This window comes from Arvicola amphibius, chromosome 5, assembly GCF_903992535.2.
Source record: "Arvicola amphibius chromosome 5, mArvAmp1.2, whole genome shotgun sequence".
NCBI lineage: Eukaryota > Metazoa > Chordata > Mammalia > Rodentia > Cricetidae > Arvicola > Arvicola amphibius.
In genome coordinates this window covers 69,595,255-69,614,706 of record NC_052051.1, presented here as the reverse complement: position 1 = coordinate 69,614,706, position 19,452 = coordinate 69,595,255, and positions in this window count along the sequence as shown.

The window sequence follows — 19,452 nt, the reverse complement described above, 5'->3', positions numbered from 1 at the left end:
TCACTGCATAAGAAGTTGAGCAGTCACCATCAATTATATGACTTTCCCCAGCAAGATAGACTCTTACACCCCAAATTTGAAACTATGAACTACAGTATTGCACTGGTGACGATGTCTGGTGTTTAAAAGGCCCCTGGGGAGGTCTGGTCAAAATATTTCCATTCCTCTCTGAAACTGCTGTACAAAGGAAAAGAAGGACACAGTGAGAGAGGGAATCAAAAGGAAAACTGTCCTTCCCAGGAGAAGCGGATGAAAGCGCCAGGTCTTCTGCAAGGGCAGCCTGGTCTCCTTCTTGCAGAGCAGGCTGGATCACACACCTTCCCTGGGAACATTCGTCCCCAGCAAGAAGCCAAAATTAGGTTTGCATCAATTTCTGAACGCCTGTAGTTAATAGAAAGCCTTCATCATCCCGCCCTAAGTGGGTGTGTTTAATTGTCCATGCATGCTCCCGGAGGCACCACACCGGCGTTGTAAATAGACGGGTGAGTGATGGGGCATAGAGTTTTTTCATAAAGCGAGCTACTGGCTCAGAGTGAGTGGACTCTAGCTTGGAAATGGTCCAGGCTATGGTGATACCAGGATGGAGTTGGGGCAAGAGAAGTCAGGGCGAGGTCTAGCGAAGTGAGTGAGTGACCCAATTCTCTCACTTGAGTTTGCAGTCTGCATCTCGACCCCGAACAGTCCCGTCGGGCAGTTGCTCCGGAGCCACGTGTCCTTCAGCCTCACGTCCCCTTGAGAAGGCCTCCAAAATAGGCCAGACTGAGCGAGTACTTGGCCCAGCGCCTTGGGGCCAACAGTGGAACCCCACCCCCCCACCCCGGAACTTCATCCAAAAAAGCCGGGCTCAAAGCCGCCACTAAGAGCCTCAGTGGCTCCCTGACGACCCTCGTATTTTTCCGCCGAATGCTCAGCTCCCGCCACCCTCATCCAAAAAGAAAAGCGTCTTCAGACCACGAACCCAGAGCAACCCTCGTCTTTCCAGTTAGAACAAGTTTAAAGTGAGGGTAGGGCCGGGAAGCCGCGGGCAGGGGGTCACGTGCGCCCCCGTCACTGCAGCTCCCCTCGCCTCTTCGGTTCGAGTTATGCCATCAAGCTAATATATTGTGACTGCTCTTCTCTCCTGTGACAAAGGCTTGCAGCTGCCTCCAAATCAATAGACGTCAAAGAAATATGAAAACAGTCATGACACAAAACTTAAATCCTGCTTGCAATCTACACGATCAGAACCACATTTCTGTTCTCCAAGCCGCCGATTAATTTATCCCAAAGTTTAGTCAAATTTTTATTCCGCTACCTTTTTCCCAGCAGATCGCGCTACATCTGTCGGGTTTGTAACGTAATTTGTAATTACTGCCCTTCATGTGGTCCGGTGCCTTGAACCATCTTTAATTAAAAGCATAATTAAGGGAAGATCTAAAGAAAGACAATTACCAGATGGTCTTTTTTTTTAAGAGGCAGTAGTTGCTCAGAGAGGGGCGCGGGAACTGTCCCCCTCAACCCTGTGCTAAGAGAGGGGGCGGCGGCCGGATCCGCGCCTGCGCACTGCAGAGACCTGGCTTAAGCGCGCTCTGACCTGGTCCCGGCTCCTCGGCCCTAGCCTTAAGGGTTCTAGGAGGCGGTGCTCAAAGGTGAACGCTAGAGTGCGGCACTTCATAGAAACTGACTTTCTCCTCTCTTTCCTGGTGGTCTCTGGGTTTGGAGTGGCGGCGGGGAGCCTGGACCCAGATCAAGGCAGAGACAACTTCCAAGTTCGCCAAGCCCCCACCCCACTCCTAGAGCTAAGGCCCACCCTCCTCTGCGCGGGACCCTAGAAGCTCTGAAACAAAAAGAAAGAATTGATGGTGGAAGGAAGAAGGATGAGAGAAATGGGACTGACCCAACACAAGGCTCCAGCCTAAGTCCATCCCTGGACCCCGCCCAGCTAGGGGGGAGCTGAAGGAATGGTCCCACGAGGGTCTGAGAGCTCCCGAGGACAAAGAAGTCAACCAGACCTAGCCGTCGCCCGAAGCCTCGACAGGCAAAGCGGCCCAGGATAGCGATTCTCTCGGCTCTCTGTTGTCCAGGGTCCCTTGGAATTTCCAAATCAAGAGTGGGGGGTGGTTAAACCCCTACTCCGTTCCTGTCTCACCCAGCCACACCCACACCCACATAAATAATGCAGTCGGGAGCCAAGATTTCTGCATTAGCACCGCGTTGCCCAGGCGGCTGGCGCAAGGATTCCAAAGACTGAGAATGGAAATTAAACTGTTGTTGTCTGAAGGGGGGGGGGTGCCATTATGTGACTGCTCATATTCAAAGTCAGGCAGCAGTGAATTGTAATAATTTCATTTATCTCCAATATATTTTCTTTAGGACACAAGTTGTCAAAGATTTTAAAAAAGGAAGTACATTCTTGCGGTTCCGTGGGTCCATTTTCCAGACGGTTTGTTACTCTTGCTGCATGATTTGGTTTCAGCTTTTATTCCCCAACCCGAGTCTCTTACTGAGATTTCTCTGGATGAAACGAGCCACGCTGGCCCTTGTGGCTTCTCTGGCTGTGCCGACGCAGCTCACGAGTGGAAAATCGGCCTCCGTGTACCTGGCGCTCGCATTTTGGCTGCTTTCAGGTTTAATTAACTTTGAAAACAAATATGCTTCGAGTTCTGGATCTGGTGACGCCTTGGGAAAGGGAGGGAGTCGTGTTGTTCTCTGTGTCCTTCCCAGTCTGGGGTGGGAGGTGAGGGTTAGGGCTGGCAGTGCCTGCTTGCGCCCCCCGAGGCCAGCCAAGCAGAAAAGCACGTGCAGGAAGGACTGTGCGGGGATCCAGGCCCTCTCAGCGTCCAGGAAAAGCCGGGAAGAGCCCGAACTGCGATCTGCGCTGCCCCCTCTCTCCTCAGCCCGGTGCTTACTGCTCCTGTCCCCGTCGTTGGATACTGGACATTGGATATGCTGTCCTAGTGGGGACGAGGGAGATCTGGAGAAGCGCTCTGCAATCCCAGCTTGGGCAAGAAACTGTAAAGGTCGCCTGCCTTGTCAGCCCTGGTCCAGTCCACAGATTAAGATTAATCCCGATCTCTACACTAATATAGCCTCTTGGGTTTTTTATTATACTCATTTGGGAGGAAATGAGCTCTTGCCAGGCAAATAGCACCCCGCACCTCACTTCTCATAGCTGCGCAGGGCCGGGGCCTGAACAACCCCGTGGGCAATTCCCGAGCTGCCGATATTATATTTGTGAAATGTCCTTTTGTTGAGGCTTTTAACACCTTATAACGAATCATTTGTTCCTTTCTCTTTAATTTTGATAGACAATTAGCCATCAGAGATACACCAGTTGACTGTAACCGAGCATTAAACTCGCCTTTATGTAACGCTAATTTAGCATAACTGCTTTGTTTAACTTTGCTATATAAGAACCAGGTTTTGTAGTAAAAAAAAAAAAAAGGTGTAATTTTATGTGGGGCTTCATTTCTTTTGGCCTTGTACTCAGCAAGCCCTTTCCTCTTTGTGAGGCGTTCTGCTGGGGCCCGGTGCCATTTCCCGGTGCCTAGCACCTGCAGGCTGGGGGGGGGGGGAGGGAATTAGCATTGATATAGATTTAGTTGAAATGTAATCTCTTAAATCTGTCCAAGATTCAGAGAGATAATTACACTTTCACTGCATTGCCAGGGGTCAGCGTCTCTGAGGACCTGAGGAGTTGATTTACTAACAATAGTGTTACATAAAAAAAATGGCGTTTGAGATTATAATGTTAATGGCTGCGGTCGCTGGGGAATGCTCCGGCTTCCAACTAATTCCACCTAACTTTTTTTCCCTCTTCCCTTTCTTCCTGAGCTTAATCTTTGCAAGGAATCGGGGCCTTCGTGATGTTTAATTTGGTGCAGGCGCCAGGAAGGTGAAAACTAGCTCTGGGGGTTTAGGCACGACACACTTGTTCCGGTAGTGTTTGCCTTGTGGCCTCGATTGCCAGCCTGGCCTCTCCCCAGCAAGAACCGGAGCGAAGATGCGTGCTCCGAGCACCTCAGCGAAGCGAGAAGGGGACGTCGCCAAGGCAGAAGACAGCGCGCCCGCCGGGAGGCAGCGCGGGGCGGCTCGACACGTCGGCCTTTCGGCTCCCGCTGGCCTTGCAACTTGGGCCAGGCTAGCAGCCTTCAGAAACACCCCCACCAGCCTGGATCACTGTCTTGCTTGATCCTGGAGCTCTTCAGCCACCAGGCCCTGTTCGGTACCCTCCACTCCGCCTCTGTCTGGTTTGCGTCCAGCAGCCACAAACCTGGGGAGTTCCGTTTCCGCCGTTTTCATTCTAGTTCGAGTAGTACAGGAGCCTGGGATCTGAGTTCGGAGAAACATCACGAAGTTTGTGTTCCAGTTTAGGGTGGAGACGAACTTTAAAACTCAGAAGTCGGCCTCCCTCGTGGAAGGGATAACTAATGGAATTTACATTCCCCCTACACACGTGAAACTTCATGTACAGACCTCTCAGGACGTCCTCTGTCTCAATCACAGAAACCCCATGGCTGCCCCTAGCTTGCAGCCAAGAGAGTTCACTCTGCAGTTGTGCACCACAAAAGTGTCAGCTAACTGGGTTATCAACCAATGTGAAGGTGGGCTTCTCTCTCCTACCCCTCTCACCAGTGACCAATAGCCACTGAAACCGTGTCCAAAAGGACAGGGCTAAACAGGACTCTTGGATTTTGAGTAGAAAGGACACAATTAATTCTGTGGCTTTCTCCAGTGCTGGGTAGCTGCGAATCCAAAGAGAAGACAAAAATCTCAGGAGTGTCCAGTCGCCTAGGTCTGCATCCATGACTATGAGCATTGCTGATAGCCCCTCAGATTTACTGGGGAGGGGGGAAGGGAAGGAGAGAGAGAAAAAGTGGGGTGGGGGAGAGGTGTGGGGAGAGAGAGCTTGGATGGTGAATGGGAGGTGGGATATCCAGTTGTCTACCTTCCAACTCAACACTTGCAGACAGAGACGCAGCAGGGGTCAGTGTGCCAGATCTGGAAGGAAGGCCTTGCCCAAGCAGTCTTCCCTTCTAGGAGCTTTGCTTCTTGGAGGCCACGGTAGTGGATGTGTGGGGCTGGGGGAGGGTGTCTTAGCTAAAGGAGAAGCATCATCACTTCTGAGCATCACTATCCAATCCAGTGCCCTAGAGACCAACCTTGCAGTCTGACCCTCTATTGCCCTCCTTGAGGTCCCCAGTGCCCAAGCCTTTGGGACTTGGGGGAGGGGGTTCTCCTCTAATCCCAGAGTGTTTACCTCAGTGTCCCCTTATCTTATATGTAACAGCAATATATATGTTAATTGAAAACTTCTGAATTTAAAAAGGTTGTGACAAGTTATAATTTGTCCTGTCAATGCCTGGAATCCTTATTTATCTCTTTAGCTTACCTCCTGCTTGTGCCTGTCAGCTAACAGCTTGCCTAACTCGTTGACTTCCTCACTCACGGCACGGAAATGACAAATGTTTTATCCGTACAATTTATTTCATTATTGTTGCCAGCACGAAGCATCACAATCAATCATAAGGAAGTCCAGTTGGCAGGTGTCAATCTTGGTGTGTTTTTGTACGTCTCAGTCTATATTTAATCCAATTATAAGGGTCACGGAGTAAGTGCCAATCCTCTTGTTACAACTCACATCTTATTTAAGATTTAAAGTAAAAAAGTCAACTTGATCACATAGCCCTTTGGGGGGAAGGGAGGGATACATTGAAACATCCCATCTCCGTTCTTTTCTCCTCCAGTTTAAATTACTAAACCATTCTTTTTTATTAAAGAGTTGCTGGGAATTCAACTTTTATGAGAATCTGTGTGCAAATGAAGGCTCTCCTTATTTTGCTCAAGTAGAAGCAGCCTTAATGATGAGAGATCTTTCCGCTCATTGCCCATTCAAATACAATTGTAGATCGAAGCCGGCCTTGTCAGGTTGAGAAAAAGTGAATTTCTAACATCCAGGACGTGCCTGTCTACTTTCAGAGAATTGCATCCAATCACCCCCAGGGAATTCAGCTAATGTCTCCATCTCCACCCAGACAAGGGAGGGAAAGAAATCAAACATGGTATGGCAAACTGACTTCATATGAGAAGGTTTAAAAGGAAAGAGACAAGTGGAATGTTCTTGAATTGATGGCAGCAGAGGTTTTCTTAGGAGGGAAAGAAAACTGAAAGAATTGAAGGTTTTCTTAAAGGTTCAGCAGAACTCCTTACTGTGTGGAGAAGACAGCTCAGAGGCAGCTAAGTGAGGCATATCTTTGTACGAGAGCATGGAAATAATTGAATAGCACAGAAACCACAAAATTGCATATAATCGGGACATTATGCAGTCCTTTAGGCCAGGGTAAAGAAGTGGCAAATATTATCTTTGCTAACTGTCCCCCTGTTTGATGCTTGAATTCACAAAATATTCCTCCCAGTTTGATTTAAAATAAAAATCTTGTTAGAACAAGTTTGCTTTTTAAAGGGGGGTGTAAAGGAGAGGGTAAGGGGAGCAGGGAACGTGCAGTGTTCAGTTAATTTGATTGCTTAAGTGACCTCTGCTTTGGTTGGTTTGTATAGATATTTGAAATGACCTGTAAGTAGAAACAGAATTCTTTTCAATTACGTGTGGACATTTCTCTGCCCTTTTACTTTTGGTACTGGGAGGTCTTTATGAAACCAGTCTTATGGGTTAGCACCCACCCTGGAATAATTAGCCTTTAAAGATAGAACTTCATAGGATGAATTGTGGCCCAGATTAGATCAAGAAAAAAACTGGAATATTTAAACAAGCGAGGGGGGAGTTGTTTATACCTTTTTTAAAAAAAGAGATATTCTCAATGAAAGGTAAATGACCATCCTGCAGTCAGATCCAGTAGATGGGGCTCTACCAAACCAGAAAATGCTTCATCTTTGCAAAGTAGTTAAAGAATCAGAGATAGACAAGGAAGACTGGATAAACCAGGTGGACCTTGAACAACAGCAGATCTGAGCTATAGTTCAAGACTATAAAGAGACCTCTCTCTCTCTCTCTCTCTCTCTCTCTCTCTCTCTCTCTCTCTCTCTCTCTCTCTCTCTCTTTCTCTCTGTGTGTGTGTGGGGGGGGGAGTTGGGCTGCAGGGGGGCAGAGATGCCCCAGGAACTTCCACAGACTTGTGGCCACCACCTGCTGGCACTCAAAGCTGCTGTGGGAAGCAGAGCTTAGGATCGCCCCAAGTGTAGGAGAATTGCAGTCTAGGCTAGCCTGGGGCAAGGGGAAACCTGGGAGAAAAGCCAGCTTCCAGTCACAGTCAGCTTTCGCTGGGTTTCAAGTTCTCCACCACACGTTCAGACTGCCTTTAAAGCACTGAGGGGCCTAGTCTCTGCCAGGCCATAGCACTTAGGCGATTCTCTGGTTCTAAGGAGAGTCCCCAGCATTACCCCTCCCGCCCAGAGCCTCAGACTTCTGGTAGGGTAGAAGGCTCAGGCTTGTGGCTGAGCATACACCCTTATTGGGTGGAGATCCCATTGCCCGCCGCCTCTCTCCCAGCCTTCGGTTTGTGCCCGGGGGCAAATGGAGAGCGGCTTCTGCGTTGGCCGGGAGCTCAGGAGGACCAACGTCTGGCGTCGCCTCCACCGCTCGTACTCACACCCAGTCCTAGCGCCCTTTATTGACAGACAGCTAGATAAGCTAGCAAAGGCTGTTGCGTTTCCAGCTTCACTCTTGAGCACCCTGCTGGGTTGCAGGGATCCGTGCATGCTTAATAGCTCCAAACAAGCTCCAACAGACTTCACTTCGCTGCAGGGTGGAGTTGTGGGGGGGGGGGAGCCTGGGGCAGACACTGAGAAGCTGGCAAGGCCTATCCCAGGCCTATGGCCCACCACTCACCCACATCTTAAGTTGGAATCGAAGGGACCACAAGACATTTGAGGACAGGACTCGACCAGGTTCTGGTTTGAAGCTAGAGGCTTACCGGAGAAACTAGGTCTTAGGAGAGGAGATGATCAATGGTAGCGAAGAAAGCTGAGCAAAGGCTTCAACACCACTTCCCAAACTGTCAAGATTCGGGGTATGACTCGACTCGACCAGGCTAGAATCCAGGCTCACACTATCATGGCTCCAGGGGAGTAGATGCTCTTGAGTCACTGAGTTGGGCAGGAGAAAGGAAGAAGAATGGAAGCCTTTTGTAAATATGAATTATCCCCACTGGGACCTCTCCAGCGTGCTCTCTTTCTCCTTTTCCACAGAACCAGACCTCCAGACGGGATGCACTCAACAAGGTTTAGATGGCAAAGAAGAAAAGAAGGAGGAAGAGGAGGATGAAGAGAAGGAGGAGGAGAAGAAGAAAAGTCTGCCTGAAATGGTAGCGGGCCACATCTGAAGGAGCAGGCCAGTGGGCTGTTACAAAGTCCCACACTTGTTCAGGTGTGTTGGGGGAGAAGCGAGAACGTTGAGACCGTGCACCCTGGCACCGTCTGTGCAGGGCTCTCTCCCTTCCGCCCTCATCCGGCCAAGGCGTGCAGGCTCCAGCCCTCGGACCTGGCGTCTCAACACACCCGCACACCCTGGTCCACCCAGGCTGTGGCCTGGGGGCAGTACCGCGCCTATTCCCTTCCTCTTCCACCACCTCCTAAAGGACAGTCATTCACTGACCTAAAGCAGGAGAGGGAGGAGATTGGAAGTTGAGAAATCCTTGAGCGCGAAAGGGCAGGGACGTCGACGCGGGTGTAGCAGTATCTATTCTAAATTAGACAGGCTTAGCAAATATAAGCGGTCTTCAGCTCCACAGAGGGTGTGAAGACCTCGGGATCCGTATCCGGCTGACCTTGCCCCAATTTCTTCATTCACTCAGCTGGAGAAAGGAGAATCTTAACCTCCGAATCTCCTATGTCCCCACTTTTGCCCCCCTAGGCCACAAAGTCAATAGTTAACCCTCAAGTCAAAGATAAATACCATCATCTCCATTTTCTACATGAATGGAGCTTTTCAGTCCCACAGGCAAGGGAAGCCCGAGTACGCTGGCTTTGGGGCTTTCCCCAGGAAGATGTCAACAGGCCTAGGTTTGGCCCAGTTTGGGGACCGAGTTTGCTCATCCCCTGCTGGAGCCTTAGTCTGTGTCCAACTGGTGACTCATGAAAGCGAGGGACCGTTGGAGTTACCCATTGGATCTCCTAGTGAAAAGAACTTGCTGAAGTCCCCTTAGACCCCGTGTGGTCTTCATCCTTCTGATGAAGGAACTCCCTAGAGAACCTAGGGGCAGGCTAGGGGGTCACTTATATAACTCACTAACCTAAAAGCAGGCACCACCGGGTCCCTGTGCTGGAGGGCCAGAGCACTTGGCTGGACCTTTTTACTTGGGAGTAGGGGGAGGGGCTTGACTCTGAGCCTGAAGGAGGACAATTCTAGCCAGAGGCAAGCTGGGCGTCTGTAGTTGCGGGCTAGACCCCGGAAGACTCTTGGGACGAAGCGAGTCAGACTCTGACTGAAGAGAGGGAGGCTCCCGCCGGGCCGGAGAGCTAATCTGCCGGGCTGAACCCAACTCTGGCCGCCGTGACGTCACGCGCGCCCAGCAGCCAATGAGGACAGCGCTGGCGTGGATATTAAGGAAAGTTAGCGCCTGCCGGAGCACCCTCTTTTCTTATCATTGACATTTAAACTCTGGGGCAGGTCCTCGCAGAGACCCGACTGTCAAATCTGCTACTTCCCCTGTGAAACGGCTGTAAGACGTGTGGGAACCCGCGCCACCAGGCTCACCTGCCACCCCGCCCTCTGCTCGCAGGTAACCGCCCTAGCTCTAGCTGGTACCCGCCGCGTTAGTAGCGGTGCCCCTCTCCGCTGTTCGCAACCGGTGTCCTCAAGTCGCAGAAGCCCTCTCTGAGTGGCCTCGGGCTTGATTATTTTCCTTTAAAACAAGGCTTACAAAGATAGAAGAGGAGTTACCGCGGGTGGGACGGAGTGGGGGGAGGGTGTCTTTGCGAAGCACGCTGCTTTTATAAAAGTAACAAATTGTTGTGGTCTCAAGAGTGAACTTCCTGTTTGACCCTGAGCTGGGTGTGATGTGGGGTTGGGGAGGCAGGGATATCAGTAACTGCAATCTAAAGAAATCGCTTGAGATCTTAAGAAAAGCAGGCGGTGGGCAAGCAGTTTGCAACATGCCTTCCTGTTGCAATTAAGCGACATTCACGCTTGGAGAAGCCACCAAGCCTCGCGCAGGGTTCATGGAGGCACCCCAAAAGTTTCCCCGAGGTAGCAAAGTGTAGATGTGTGTTCCATAACGAAGTCAGAGATACTGGGGTTCGGTTCCGCCGAAAGAAGCAAAGGACGAAAGAATGCGGCCTTCCAGAGCTGGGCTGCGCGCGAAGGCCCCAGCGTGTGATTTGAGCTTCCCTTCGGAAGACCTAATAATTAGCGATTCTCACTGAGCTAGAACGCGGGCTCGGGTTACCGGGATCGGGCTACTGCCGGCGCTACTGCAGGCGGGAAGCGGGGGAGCTCCAGGGGAGCCCTACCGCTGAGTGCCCTGGAGGGAGGTGCCCAGCCTTGGTCTGGCTACCAGAAGGCCGGAACTTTCCCGAAGTGGGTCAGGAAAGAGTTTACTCTAAACTTAGGCTAAATAGTGTTTCCGCCCGGTTGGAAACTCTCAGTTAAGTCCTAAGCAATATGACATACCCAGGCTGGCTTAGTCGGATCACAGGAGCACCCTACGGGAAAGTTTGACGAGGGCAAGCCTGGCCTGGATCTCACCCACTCCCACTCGTGCTCCTGGCGCCCTCTCTCTAGACCTGCTGGAGGCACTTTGACAGTTCACTTGGATCTCAAGCACCTGTGACAGGTGCCTAGGATTCACGCAGAACTCTGAGAAAGTCCCCTCTGCGCGTCTGTCTACAAGCGAGGCCACGGGCAAAACGGCCACCGGGCTGTGCACCTTACCTGGACAGGGCTCCTCTCCTCCGCCAGTTCCTTTTCCCGGAGCTGAGTGTGAGCAGGTTGCCCGCTTCGCAGTAGGAAGTGGACCTTCTCCTCCAGTCATAAATCAAACCCAGTCATCCTCGGGCCTCCTCCCTCATTAGAGATGTTTATTGGAGATTGTGTTTATTCGGCTGTCACGGCGAGAAAACTCGGTGACATAATTACCTCTGACCGGAGTACTCGCCCCGCGCCCAGGGCGAGCCAGGGACCTCCTCTGCTACCGTCTCACTCTGCTGCCCTCCTTGATCAGAGAACAAATCGGATTGACTTGTTTTTTTTTTTTTCTCCCTCAGACTTCGTATCTTTGAATTATTAGAGGATTTAGTGTTCAAATTTCTTCAGTGCCCAGGACTTCATTTATTGTAAAATTCAAAAGGAAAACCAAAGATAATCCAGCTTTGGGGGGGGTGGCGAGAGAGGGAGAGAGAGAGAGGAAGGGGGAAGAAGAGAGAGGACTAGGACAAGAGAGCGGGGGAGAAGACTAGGACCATGTATACCTGCAGAGAACTTTCTGGTGCACTGGCAGGGGCTCCTGGGCCAGACGCTACTCCTGTCTAAAGCTGTGGGCCCACCTAGGACAGGTGCCAGTATTGGAGGTTGAATTTGTTGGTTCGCTTTTCATTCTTTTTCTTTTCGGGAGGAATACTGGCTTCAGGGCCCTGAGCTCAGGGTTCCCACACTCTTTCCGGGTGGACCCCAGCAGATTCCCGAAGCAACCAGTGTTTAATCCCCCATCCTTCTGTCCCCCACTACCAACCCCCAAAGGTTGTCCCCTGCTAGCCAGGATTTTAAGTCACTAACTGAGAGACTGGGTTAGGATGAAAAGCGCCAAATTGTTCTCTAATTGAAAATACATTTTGGGGGGAAGAGTGTGCCCTGGCAAAATATCTGGGATCCCTAGGCTTTTGATCCCTTGCTACTGCCTCTGTTCTCCAGTCGCTAATAAAACACACATCGAGCCCCTTAGCGCCTTGATTAACAGGCAGATTAACTCTTACAGGGGTTGGGAACAGCTTGTCCCAATCAATGTCATTTAAAAAGCAGGGCAGACTGTGTTTAGTTCGGTCCTGGCTACTGGTGTGAGCCATGAGCCAGCCCTGACATTTGCTCTCTCCTTCGCAGTCTTAAAATCCCGAGCTCCAGGCCGTGTGTTTCCAGCTCCTGGTCAAAACAAATTGTACCAATCAGGCCCAGGCCTTTGACCAGGCCGCTGTCTCAGTTGTCCTTTAGAGAGGACCGAGGCGGCCTTAGCTAGCTTTTCATATAAAGCTGAACTCTTGCCTCCTTAGTGCAGAGGGTAGAGAGATAGGGGACTTGAAGGAATGTCCCGGGTTGGAGGAATAAAAAGGGAACTTTCCTAGACATCCTATCTGCAAAAATCCCAAACCGATGGAATTTCATAGTGGTCTACACGTTAGGAACTTGGAGCCTAGTTTCCATCGGGACAACCGCGGGCGAAGGCAGGCTTGGGAGTTAACTCCCCACCTGCAAAGAATCTGTTTGCTGGGACACCCATCTGGACAAAGCTGGTTTAAAGCATTTTGGGGGTGAGGTGGGGAGGGAAATGGAAGAGACTGCCCAATATGAATAGGAGAGGGACGAACCCAGAGAGTTCACAGACGCACTAACCATTTGGCAAGAGGCAAGGAAAGGCGAAGGCGTCGCGTTTTTATCCAGCCTAGCGCCGCTGGGTCGGTTCTCCTGGGCTTGACTAGGTTAGCCTGTGAGAGGTTTTCCGGCAGGTTGCTGGGTAAAGCAGAGAGAGAAAGCCTCAAGGCGGGAGGTACCCGGAACTTGTGGCTAAGGTAGGAGGCCTTGCCTTTCTGTGACCCTTTAACCTGTTTACCAGTCGGGTAATACGTGGAACGCACCTTTCAGGGCCGGCAGAAAGAGACTCGTTTGCGGCACTGTAAAGTGTTGCAGGTGTTTGTTGAGACTTTCCTCCGCCAAAGAAATGCTTCTTCACCTTCCCCAGTGCGCCAGCAGCGCACCTCAGCTTGGAGCAGTCAAAAACGGGAGTTTGGGGGTGTCCGAACACGGAGTGGAATATTGGTGGTTATGAAACTGGAAGGCGAAAGCACATTCCCCCAAGAGCTGGGCACTTTTTTGCCTCGCCAGGGGCCGCTCTCGGGACGGAGACCTGATGCGGTGGGCACAGCAAATGCCAAGGACTGTTGGGAGTAAGATTATGAGGAAGCCTCACACTTATGCCTCCATATTGGCTAGAGGTTTTGAACACCGTCGGGCAAGCAGCAATGCTCCCCTGCGCTACTCCCTCCACACCAATTGATTTGGGTTACGTGGTGGGAACACGGCGCGGCCCCTGCGGGAACACTCCGGCTAGCAGAAAAGAGCTCCCCCACGCCCCCGCGCGAGCGCTGGAGGGTGGAGTGGAGAAAAGGGAAGCAAAAAGTAGTGGTGAACGGCGCGTGGGGGGGGGAGAGACAGGGAGAGAGAGAGACAGAGAGACAGAGACAGAGGGAGGGAGATAGGGAGGGAGGGAGGCAGGGAGGGAGGGAAGGAGGGAGGGAGAGAAGGAAGGAATGAAGGAAAAAAGGAAGGAAGGAAGGAAGGAAGGAAGGAAGGAAGGAAGGAAGGAAGGAAGCGAGCTCAACTTCTCCAGCCCATCAGTCCTTGCACTGGAGGACAAGCGAATGGGCCTCCGACGTGTTGGAAGCCGCAGTTAAAATGGCGACCTGAGTGTTGTCTCAATTTTATGGATGGCTTGTACCCTGGTTTTAGCCCCCTTCCTCCCCACAGCAGGTACTTGGCAGAAGTGAGGGGCCACCAAAGACAAAACACCTCCCCCATGCTCTTAGAGACTAACGCAGAAAGAGCGTTCCAGGCTCTTACCCCTCTTCTCAAACTTATGAAACTCTGCCTGTTTCTGTTCCTGAGCTCCCCTCCCCAAATATTGACACACTAGAAGCAGCCAAGTCTTTTCTTTTTTGTTTGTGCAGTTTCCAAGAGTCCCACTCGGAGCCCCCAGCCCCACTTAATGACGTAAGCGTCATTCACTCCAGGCTCCTAGTCTCTTCTGATTTTTTCTTTTCTTTCTTTCTTCCTCTCTTTTCTTTTCTTTCTTTCTTTTTCTTTTTCTTTCTTTCTTTTTTTTTTTGTTAAACTTTTCTCTGAGGTGAGGTGGGGGTTGTGGGTGGGAGAAGGAGCTGATTGAAAGAGCCAGTGCCCTAGGGGGAAATAGCAACAAGATTATGGCTGCCTCTTTCTTAGGCAAAGCTTAAGAGGGTGCTAATCCACTGGGTTGCTAATTGAGAGGTTGTAAAAATGATATTCGCCGCCTCCAGTTGGGATAGTCACTGGACACCCCCCCCCCCCATCATGCTTCTTTAATGATTGCTTGAGACGTAAAAAGGGGAGAAATGGAGAAAGAAGACTCCTCTGATCTGGGATCCTGACTCCAAGCTTGACTTCCTGCGGTTCTCTGAAAGTCGCGGTCCTACGAAATCTTTCTCATTGGAGGCCGCCTACCCGGGAGTGGCGCCACCTTCTTAGTCTCTGGCCGGAGTTTCTTCCTAGGTCCGACCCAGTGCCCTCGATCGTCTGGAAGGCGCCAAGCCAGTCACCTCCCTCAAGCTGAGGAGATGAACGGGTTGTGCGAACACACCTCAGGCTCGAGTAAAGGAAGGCCTCTTCTGACCTCAGAATTACGCTGAGGTTCCTGGGTGCTGCTCTGCTGGGACCCAGGCAGGGACTTGAGTTGGATGCTCACACCAGGCTCAGAGGCAGCCTGCCGTAGCCACCTAGTTCCAGCTCCCAAGGGGATTCGGCACCGTGGCCTGCCAGGATCAACTAGTAAGCAGACTACTGCTGAAGCCTGAGTTTCGGATCTTTCCCTAAATCAGAAGAACCGAGTACTTCAGTGGCGGTGGATTTCAACCTCCTCGCCCCAGCGTTTCCAACCCCACTCCCCTTTGCTGGCTTCTGAGTGTCTTCCGGATCTCAGGCCTGAAACTACTTCTAGGCTCTAAGAACACGCAGACTGCTGGAGCGCTCAGGCAAGGAAGCTGCCTGCTCCCCTGTCACCTAAACTGCAGTCTCCGAGGGACGTCTTTAGAGTGTACTGAGGTGTACCCTAATGTCCGGCATTCAACAAATGGGCTTCTGGTGTGTGGTCAGAAGGGAAAAGCCATTTACTTACTTTCCTCGCCGGTTTTCTGGCAACAGTTGAAGGGGAATTGCCTCCGTGGACTGAGCTGACCCAAGAGAAGGGAGTCTTGGCGGGGATACATAGGCACCACACACAGATAACCGGTTCCTTACACCGACACACGTTGACATACCAAGAAAGCCAGCGGGGATAGACACTCGCAGAAACTCTCCCAGCATTGGTCAAACCCCACCCCCACCCTCAGGCTTCCACTACCTCCCCTCCCTTCTTATCTTCCCCTCCTTTCGACGGCCTGGAAAAGCTGCCACACTTAGTCAACAAATGGCACGTGGGAGAAGTTGGAGAGTGTTTGGTGAGGACTCTTCAGAGCTTTTCACAAGAATCCTCTGTACACAAAGTAAGTGGCGTGTTTACTCGGGCCTCTCCAGGCTGGGGCAGTGCGTCCGCTGAGCACGGTGGCTTCGGAAAGCAGAAAGGAGAGAAGAAAAGGCCAGGAGTGCAGGAGTGGGATGGGGAAATGGGCAGGCTTGGGAGGCTGCCCGAGGAGATCGCGGGCCTCGCTGAGTTCTCGGCCTGGAGGCCTTCTTCAGGCCTAGGCATCGCCATGCCACCATCGCCGGAGTGGGGCTGCTGGGATCCAGGGACACTCCCGCCTCCTTTCTCGTGCTTCTAAAGGCCAGGTGGGCTAGAGAGCCGCCAGCGCTGTACTTTGTGTCCTGGGGCCAAGGCCGGTGTAGACTAGGGGTAGGAGGTGAGGGTGGACAGGGGCGGAGCAGCAGGCCACTGTACACTGGCAAGAAAGAACCTCGTAGAGATGATAAAACTTGCTATCTCCACGGGCTGGCAGCCCCTGGCCCAGCTTGGGGTTACCGGGGCAGCGTGACTTCCAGCCCAGAGGCCTCCATTAGACTGATCAAGTTCGCGGCCGCAGCGCTGGCTGCCGAAGCGCGTGGAGCCGGAGACCTCGGTGAGCGCCAGAGCCTGGGAGCAGGGGGCCCAGAGCTGGAGAGAGAAAAGCCGGGACCCACCGGCAGAGCCGAAAACAAGTGTATTCATATTCAAACAAACCGACCAATTGCACTAGGCAGGGAGAGGGAGCATCCAATCGGCTGGCTCGAGGCCCCGGCGCTGCTTTGCATAAAGCAATATTTTGTGTGGGAGCGAGCGGTGCATTTGCATGTTGCGGAGTGATTAGTGGGTTTGAAAAGCGAACCGTGCCTCGGCCTCATTTCCCGCTCTGGTTCAGGCGCAGGAGGAAGTGTTTTGCTGGAGGATGATGACAGAGGTCAGGCTTCGCTAATGGGCCAGTGAGGAGCGGTGGAGGCGAGGCCGGGCGCCGGCACACACACATTAACACACTTGAGCCATCACCAATCAGCATAGGTGTGCTGGCTGCAGCCACTTCCCTCACCCACACTCTTTATCTCTCACTCTCCAGACACTGACAGCCCATTTTATTGTCAATCTCTGTCTTCTTCCCAGGGATCTGAGAATTGCTCTCACACACCAACCCAGCAGCGTTTGTGGAGAAAACTCTCACGAGCAACTCTTTTAAAAATACCATCATTTCAAACCGTTGTGGTCTTTAAGCAACAACAGGGGGGAAACAACAAAAACCAAAAAAAAAAAAAAAAAAAAAAAGCCCAATCAAACAAAACTCTTGACAGGAGCTTTGACAACGCCGAGAGAAAGGATGCCTCTTAAAGGTGAGTCCGCTTCTTTCTTCTCGATTTCTTTACATTTCAATATCCAAGCAGGTTTCTCCCTCTCCCTCTCTTCTTTCCTCCTTTCTCGCCGGTCCCCTCCCCCACTGCTACGCCTGGAGAGTCGGGCCGGAGAAGTTTCCACGCAGGAGCCCAAACTTTCTCCTTCCAGCGAAAGCCCGCGTCGGAGGGCGATAGTCCCGCGAGCCGCGGCGGCGCGGTGCTCCGGGCGGGTGGCTGGCTCGACACCAGCCAAGAGCGACTGGAACTCCGGTGAGCAGCTAGGCTCCAGGCGCCCCCGCAAACCGCAGCTCTCCGCCGCAGCGTCTCCAAAAGCTCGCGGTCAGCGGGAGAGGACGAAGAGGCTCTGCCGTGCCCCAGGCCGCGGAGAGCAGCCACTGGCGATGCTTTTGTCCAGCCGGGGCCGAGCTAGCGCGCAGAGAGCGCCCAACCAGCCGACTCTCTGCACCGCCTCCCGCCAGCCCGCGCTCCGGCTTTGTGCAAGAACCTCCTGGGCACAGAACTGCCCTCGGCACTCCAGCGCCAAAGGGTCATCGCGCCCGCCGCCAGCCGGAGCCGACTCGATGGGCACCGCAGCCACGAGCTGGAGGCCACGATAAACCCCCAAGCGAGTGACAGCGGTGAAGGAAGCCATAGGCCGAGGCGATCGATGCGCTCTCCGAGGGAGCTCCGAGGCGATCCCAAGGACTGCCAGCTTCCATCCAGCCCCAGGGCCCTAGCCTCCAGCCTCACTCAAGCGCAGAGCTCGGACTTGCAAGCAAACAGCCCTTGACTCTCCCGTCCTGGCACAACTCTATCTTGAGAAAGTTGGGGTGTTCCCTGCCCTATGGACTCCCACCTCCGGCTCTTGGTGGGTATTTTCCCATGTCTTCCATTGACTAAGCTGTGCCCAGTGTTGCCATTTCAACAAGTTTCGAGCTGGAAAGGTGATTTGCTCCTCCCTTTCGGGTGTACTGATTTTTTTCTTTGTGTGGCCTAAAAGGAAAAAAAAATCTGTATGAAAGCATTGGCTTTCCTTCTCGTCGGCTCACGTCCTCTCCCAGCTAATTAGTCCGAGTAATTCGAGAGCTTTTGGATTCTAAGACCCCAGGAGTAAAAGTGGCTTTTCAAAGTTCAGAAAGTTGTTGCCTCTTTCCCGGGGCAGATTTTCTCAGTCTCCCTGCGCCATAATAGCCTTGAATTTTAGCAAGTGTAATTGAGGGAAATGGAGTTGAATTTCAAGTGGAAATGCTTTCTTTTTCCGAGTGCTAAAAAATCTGGTCTTTCATTAATGATGCTTTCTGGAAAGTTTAAAAACAAATGAACTCTCTCTCTCTCTCTCTCTCTCTCTCTCTCTCTCTCTCTCTCTCTCTCACACACACACACACACACACACACACACACACACACACACACACACACACACTTCTAAACCATTTTGGATGGTAAACTCGAACTTGGGAAGGGCTGAGAAGGAGACAGGAGCAGAAAATGAAATGAAAAGCTAAAATGTTTGAAAGCCTAGCAAAGCAAGTTTAGCAAAGAGAAAGAACAGCTTTGGCTAGGGGAGCGGTGCTGGTGATCTTTGCATATGTTTGGAAGCAATTGACCAGTTGTTGTCCTTTAGCCCTGGAAAGTAAACTTTGTCATCCTAATTGTTAACTTCTGGTGGGGGGGGGGGGGAATCAGGAGGGGGGGAAACCAAGTTTCTCCTAACACTTCAGCTAAGAAATATGGGGATGGGTTTTGAAATTTAAATAATTAAAGCAGTAGCATAGTGTGAAAGCTCTGACTTGTGTTGGGGTCAGGGAGTGGGGAGGGTAGAGGTCCAATGGATTTGTGATCAATATCTTCTGGCCTTGGAGATTTCTGATGACTCCTTCATTCCTGGTGCTGGTCTATGGCCCCACCAAGGAGATACAAAGCCCTAGCCTTTGCTTGGGCCTTGGGCTAATGCAAAGGGGTCTAGCTTCTGTTAGAACAGGACTGCTTCCGGTGCAGGGTGTGCCCTGCTTCCCAGGGTGCTTTTGCACTGAGTGTTAACGATTACTTAGGTAATTAGATAGCTTCTTAGAGGAGTGGAGGGTGGGAACCAAGCAAAACCGGAACCTGAAAAGCTATCACCTTCCCAGTTGCTTGGAAAAGTAATCAGCTAGCTCTTTCAGGGACCTGCTAGACAATTTTCTAAAATGGCATCACGGAGGTCCCAGCCAGGATGGGGACGTGAGGCTGTGTAAAATGTCGTTAGAGAGGAGCTCAGGGAGTTTTACTGTTCTAAGTAGAATTCTACTCCACCCCATCCACCTGCTACCTTGTGCAGCTTGAGTCCAATATATAGGTAAGATGTACATTTTGTTCTGGGTGGGATTTCTGTTTGTGTTATGATCTTGGATTCGGGAACTGACCTAGAGATGGGGGAGGTTTTAGGAGACCCAACCCCACTGAGGGTATCTATCTAGCCCTCTGTTATGTCCAGTATAATCAGAGAGAACGTTCCCATCCTGAACTTATATTTATGCATTTAAACTGCCTCTCAGTTACTTAAAAGTTAGGTCATAAAAGGTCTTGAAGAGAAAAAAATGTATTTCTAGGAATTATTTGTAGGTTGGCAAGATTAATCATCACCACAGGCCAAATCAGGAAAAAGAGTGATTTCTTAAAACAAAACAAAAATGATGCTGTGACTATTTCATTATTTTCCTCCCCCCCCCCCC